A 5,673-nucleotide genomic window follows, 5' to 3' on the forward strand; every position below is an offset into this window, starting at 1 on the left:
TACTACATCTTTTCTTTTAATCCTAGAAAGAAAAAGCACATTTATACACTAGGTAAAGAATTCAGAATGTAAAAGAATGCTGAAGACAAAACAGAGCCATGGAAGGGAGAGGAGTGAGGAGAGTGGGAAGGGGACATCTAGGCTGTGCCAGCACCACAAGTATGTCCTTATTCTTCTCCCTCTGTGGCTTATTTTGTTTGTGGGTCTGCCTTTCACTCCAGGGTGAAAGGAGCTGGCCTAAAGGGGTGTTGCCTATGGTGGGCTGGTGCGGGTGGCCTTCCTAGCTCCATTCGGGGCTCCAGACACCTCCACAGCAGGGCCTTGCACACTGGAATGCACGCCTTGCTTCAGCGAGCTCGCTCCTACCTCCTGAGGTACAGGGCATGCCCCACTGTCCCTTGAAGGGGGCTCTCCAGAACCTGCTCCACCTTAGGTAAACTTCATTTGCTTGCACAAGAAACCAGGGGCACTTTTCCTCTGTACTGCCTTTGTTTCAAAATCCATTTTACTAGGGAAGCCTTGGATTTGGGGGAGAAAGTGTGAGAAGCAGCCTGTTCATCTCTGTCCCCACAGAACGGCTCCAATCTAGGAATTCATCTCTCATACTGGTTACAAATTGCCCCTAACATGCTCTCTTGCTGCAAAGCAGAGCAGAGCGACTATGTTATGTTTCCCCCTTTCAGTGGCATGCCAAGCAGACCATACAATACCTGTGCATTTCAGCATAAAAGTCATCTTCCATTTCTCCAATCTTTGCAAGAAAGGTCTAATGAAGGGGGTGGAATGATATGTGGTCTCCCTGGGAGTGACTATGCAGAGAAGGAAGGAAAGCTAGAAGTTCTGTGTATGATATTTATTTTCATTTAGACCCTTGAACAGATAAAACTCTCAAAGGATTAATGGAGGTGTGCTCTAAAGAGATGGAGTACATGTGGGAAGCAAGGAAAGAGCTACTTACTGAGTGCCTCCTGAATGCCAGCTGCTACCTTAGTGGTTTCAGAAATTCTCCCAAGATATCTCAGTCTTCACAACACTAACAGGTGTGTAGGCTGATGGCTTTCATGGTCCAATTCTTCACTCTTTGCCATGCAACTGTGTTGATTCTGTATTAGACCATATGATCATTTTGGCTAGTTGAAAACAAGCAAATGTGTTGTAAGCAGGGACTTGCAAACAGTCTTCTTGTGTGTCTCAGGTGGTTTGCACTTAGCATCTTTATTACACTGAGAAAGAGCCAGGGCAGCCAGCTGGAGAATGGGCACTTTGTGAAGCAGGACGAGAGTATCCCAGTTGTAGAAGCCCCGGTCACCCTAGATCAGCTAACAGGAAGCCACACCCCAGGAGAGCCAAAGCCCAGCCAGCAAGGAGCAGCCACCTCCAGGAGGGTGCACAGCTGTGCCGTACAGCACCCAGCCTCAGCCAGCTGAACCTACTTAGTTAGCTGACGCATGAGCTCAGTAAATGTTAGCTCTTGTCTGTCATCAAGGTTTTGTAGTTATTTGTTGCACAGCATGATTGGTGCAACAGATAACCACGGCTGCAAGATTTGCATTGTTAGCAATCTTTTTATAGATGAAGAAACGAGGCTGAGAAAGGTTAATTATTGTACCAGAGGCCCACAAGTGAGTAGCTGGGCCAGAATTTGACCAAGGTCTTCTGATGCCCTGAGTTATGCTGTAAGTGGATGAAGGCTGCCAAAGTCACACCATAAATTTATAATCTTTAAAATAATAAGCTTAGGCTTCTCCCAGCCCCAAAGCTGGTCCTTTAAGAGCACAGCCAAATATAAAAAGAAATCTAAAAGTAGACCAGCTTAGAGGAATGCAACGCTATTAAACAACTTGATGTATTTCTTCCATCTACTAAATTTGCTTTTCCTTTTATATATTTTAAGCTGAAATTTCTCCTCACTGAAAAACTTAGCCCATTCTATTTGTATGATATATGTCATATAGACCATGTAAAAACATAAAAGGAACTCTTACGTTTTTTAGGGGAAGAAAATAAGATATTATATAGTTTTCTCTGCTGGCATAAACGAGCAGATTAAACATAAGTAGGAGAGTCAGCATATCTCTATTTCCCCAATGCAAAAAATAGTGCATTTGACCACTTTTTTATGTTTTAGTACATTTTTGTCAACAATCTTTTATTATACATAAAAAAACCCTGTCTCTATTCCTTACAGAAGTTTTAAAATCATTTCACAGCTGAGTGGAACCCTAAACAGAGCTATCTTAGTGTAATGAAGCAGAAAACGATTGCTTCTTAACAAGACTGGTATATGGTGACAAACAGCTCATAAAAATCCCATCTGCCACAAAATGCCTCTATTTTAGTTGCCTTAGAATTTAAATAGTATATTTCCCATTTCTCTTCAGAAACAACAGAGGGAAATATAAAACCTTCACCAGCATCAAATTGTCCTCTGACAAGAAAAGCGCTTGGCTCCTAATGTGTTGATGTGGTGCAATCACGGGGCCACCCGCGGCTGGAAATGTCACCTGGTCTGGGCAGGGACTTCAGGCCGCCTCGCTCAGCCCGGCTGTGGACACCAGGAGGGCCATAGAGAGCGCAACACCATTTCATGTTTTAACATTGAAGACTGGCCTGGGTACAAATCAGCTTTAGATTTTTTTCTCTTATAAAAACAAAGGACAACTTGCGAACTAGTAGGAAAGAAGAAGTAGGAGCTTCCGCAATCAATGATTTTTATGAAAAATTGGCCCACATACTGTTGGGGCATGGCTGTTGCCTTCTACTCCTAGTTTTAGATAATTAAATTATATGAGTTATTTGTTTTATTTAGGTGGCATTTTAAAAATGCTGTTCTATGCCCTGTTAATTTTATATATTTCTTTTAGCCAAATAGCCTTCACTTTTTGAAACATTTAAGCTCATACGACTTACAATAAAAATATAGAACAAATACTTTAATGGTTTTGTCCAAAATCATACCATTTGCCTTTGTTCAGAAAATACATGTATCAGAACTTTTACCAACTTTTCAAAATGTCAAATGTCAACAGATAATCCTGTATGATTTTTAAAGCACACATATCACTTTGTGAAAGAAATAAGCCAAGTTCTACAGTTAGAATATAAAATACAACATTTATTGCCTTTTTTTTTTTTTTTGCTTTTAGAAGAATCTAGGAAATTTTCTTGGAAAGGGACAATAAAAGCTGACATTTAAATGCATCTAACATTTGTGCAACATATTACAGAATTTTCTGATCTTTTGGAGATACTAGTGGCTTTCATAAATTGGCTGTGACTCGGTTCCCATCTTTCTTCGTATCAGGTAGAACTTTCTTTCCAAGGATACAGTACGCTTGCTTTCCATCATGACTCTAATACAGAATGATCACCGCCATGCTCATTCTCGAATTATCTAACGCACTCTTAAATCTAGTCTCTCAAATAGCACTTTGACGTCCCTACATCACACAGAGTTCGTGCCGCTCAGTCCACAGCTCTTTTCATCCTGTTCTGTCTCCTGGAGTAGCGGAAGGACCCAAATAGCTGAGAGCGCGTCGGTTTAGCAGCCAGGGGAGCTTGGTTCTTGTCCTCTCGCCAATACTTGCGTAAGTCTTGAACTTTTGCTTCACACTGGCGAGCTGTTTGGACAAAACGCTGCTGAGGCTTCATGCAGTTCATACCACTGTGATCTGAATGTACATCGTTATGTGAAAGCACGTATACTGGAGTGAAGGAATTCATGAATGTGTGCGAGATACATCAATTAAAACGTTCCAGTTCTTTGCCTGGTTAAAATGCTTTAAACATTACTTCAATATTTGAAAGTTCAAATTATTTTTGCATTCATTCTCCTATTGATGGATATTTAGGTTTTTATTGGGTTTTTGGCTTAACTGAATAAAGATATGAAGAAGGATCTTATGGAAAAGTTTCAAGAGCTTACGTGTATAACTTTTAGGTTTATAAATGCATATATTAATTCAAAAACTACTGAGCGACTATTATGTGTCAGGAACTATTTTTATTTATTTAAATTTTTTAAAAAATTATTTATTTATTTATTTGATACAGGATCTTGTTGTGCAGCTCAGACTCATAGTGATTCTCCTCTCTCAGCCTCCCCAACTCTGGGATTGTAAGAGTGTGCCACAAGACCCTGTTTTGGGGCTGGCATGGCCTTTCCCGGGACTCGGGACTAGCACAGCATGTGGAACTGGGGTTCAAAGTCGGGCCCTTATACTTGCCAGGCAGATGCTTAGATCACCAAGCTATCTCCCCAGCCCAACATACTTAATTTCAAGAGCCACTATTGACTCATCAAAATGTGTCCAACTACTCCATATATTGTTTCTTAACTTATTTTGAAAAATAAGGAGGGGCTGGATCTTGGTCCACGTATACAAATACCTACTAAATATTGTTTCTTCTGAGCTAAGAAATTTTTGTTGGTGTTGCAGATTTTTAAGTCTGTCTTGGAGAAAGTCATGGATAGTGTCTAGCCTTTGTAACTTTTAATGATACAGTGATAAAGAGTACACAGTGTGCTGTGTCTCTCGAGGTCTTCCAACCTCAGGCTTAGTTCTACTTCTCTAAAATAGAAAGTAGGCTAGGCCAAGGCTAAGTACAAGTGAGGCCCGAGCGAGCACCCACACTCAGCACAAGCAGGAGCACAGGCTGCTGAGGACTCACAGGGCCAGATAGAAGAGTTCTCATCGGTTGGTTCATGGACCATCTGTCATATGTCTGCCTAGATTTTCCTTCTGGCCTCGTCGGAGCCTCAACTTGTCTTTTCCATCTTTCCTCCCATGTGGCACATGAAAACCTATTGTTCTCATTTCTTTTGTAATGCTCTAAGACCATCCAATATTAGAAACATTCTTTATAAGAAGTGAGGGCGATCAGATTTTCTTCCCTATTCTGTTCTGTCTGCTGGCTTGCATTCTAGTCTGAGTCAATGTTCTATTTACCATTTGAAATGACAGGCAGATGTGCAAACACTCACTTTTCCAAATGCTGTCATTCTTTTTCTTTATGGGGTCCTTTGGTGACATAAGGATAAAGACAACCATTGCTCATGTTCTACAGCTTAAACCTAATGTGTTGGAGGGGAAAGAAGCATAATGTCACATAACATCTTTTGTTGGTCTCTAGTATTTCTAATTGTCTTATTGTACTGTGATACACTTATGCCAGATTCCTTCCAAAGCTATGCAAAAGAGGCAGAAAATATTCAAGTGGGTAACATAAAGGTAATTTTGTAGGACCATGACTATGACTTCTTTGCATTTGATAAATGGAAAGGGTTTCCCATGTGGGGCAGTATTGATACAAACCAGCAACAGGTGTTTCACAAGGGAGAGAAAAGAGGAAAACTAAATTACATTGAGTTAATAAAAAAATTTTCTGCTGTTGATACTTCTTTCCCAGGGAGAAGACAGTCCTAAATGCATATAAACATTCTGACAGGAGTGTGTGGAGAGCTTCCTGCTACCCTGAGCCGGCGGGACCAGTCCCAGCCCAGGGGCAGCGTGGGCAGGACCCTGTCCCACCCCCTTGGGCCGCCCCCCACCACTCCGCAGTAACTCCCCTACCCCGCTCGCCAATTGGAATTTCGGCCTCGTCCTGGAACCCCCAGACCCAGTTCTAGCCCAGGTCCGATGAGTGTGTGGAGAGCTTCCTGCTACCCTGCGC

Source organism: Octodon degus, unplaced genomic scaffold, assembly GCF_000260255.1.
Source record: "Octodon degus isolate 3935 unplaced genomic scaffold, OctDeg1.0 scaffold00286, whole genome shotgun sequence".
NCBI classification, from domain to species: Eukaryota; Metazoa; Chordata; class Mammalia; order Rodentia; family Octodontidae; genus Octodon; species Octodon degus.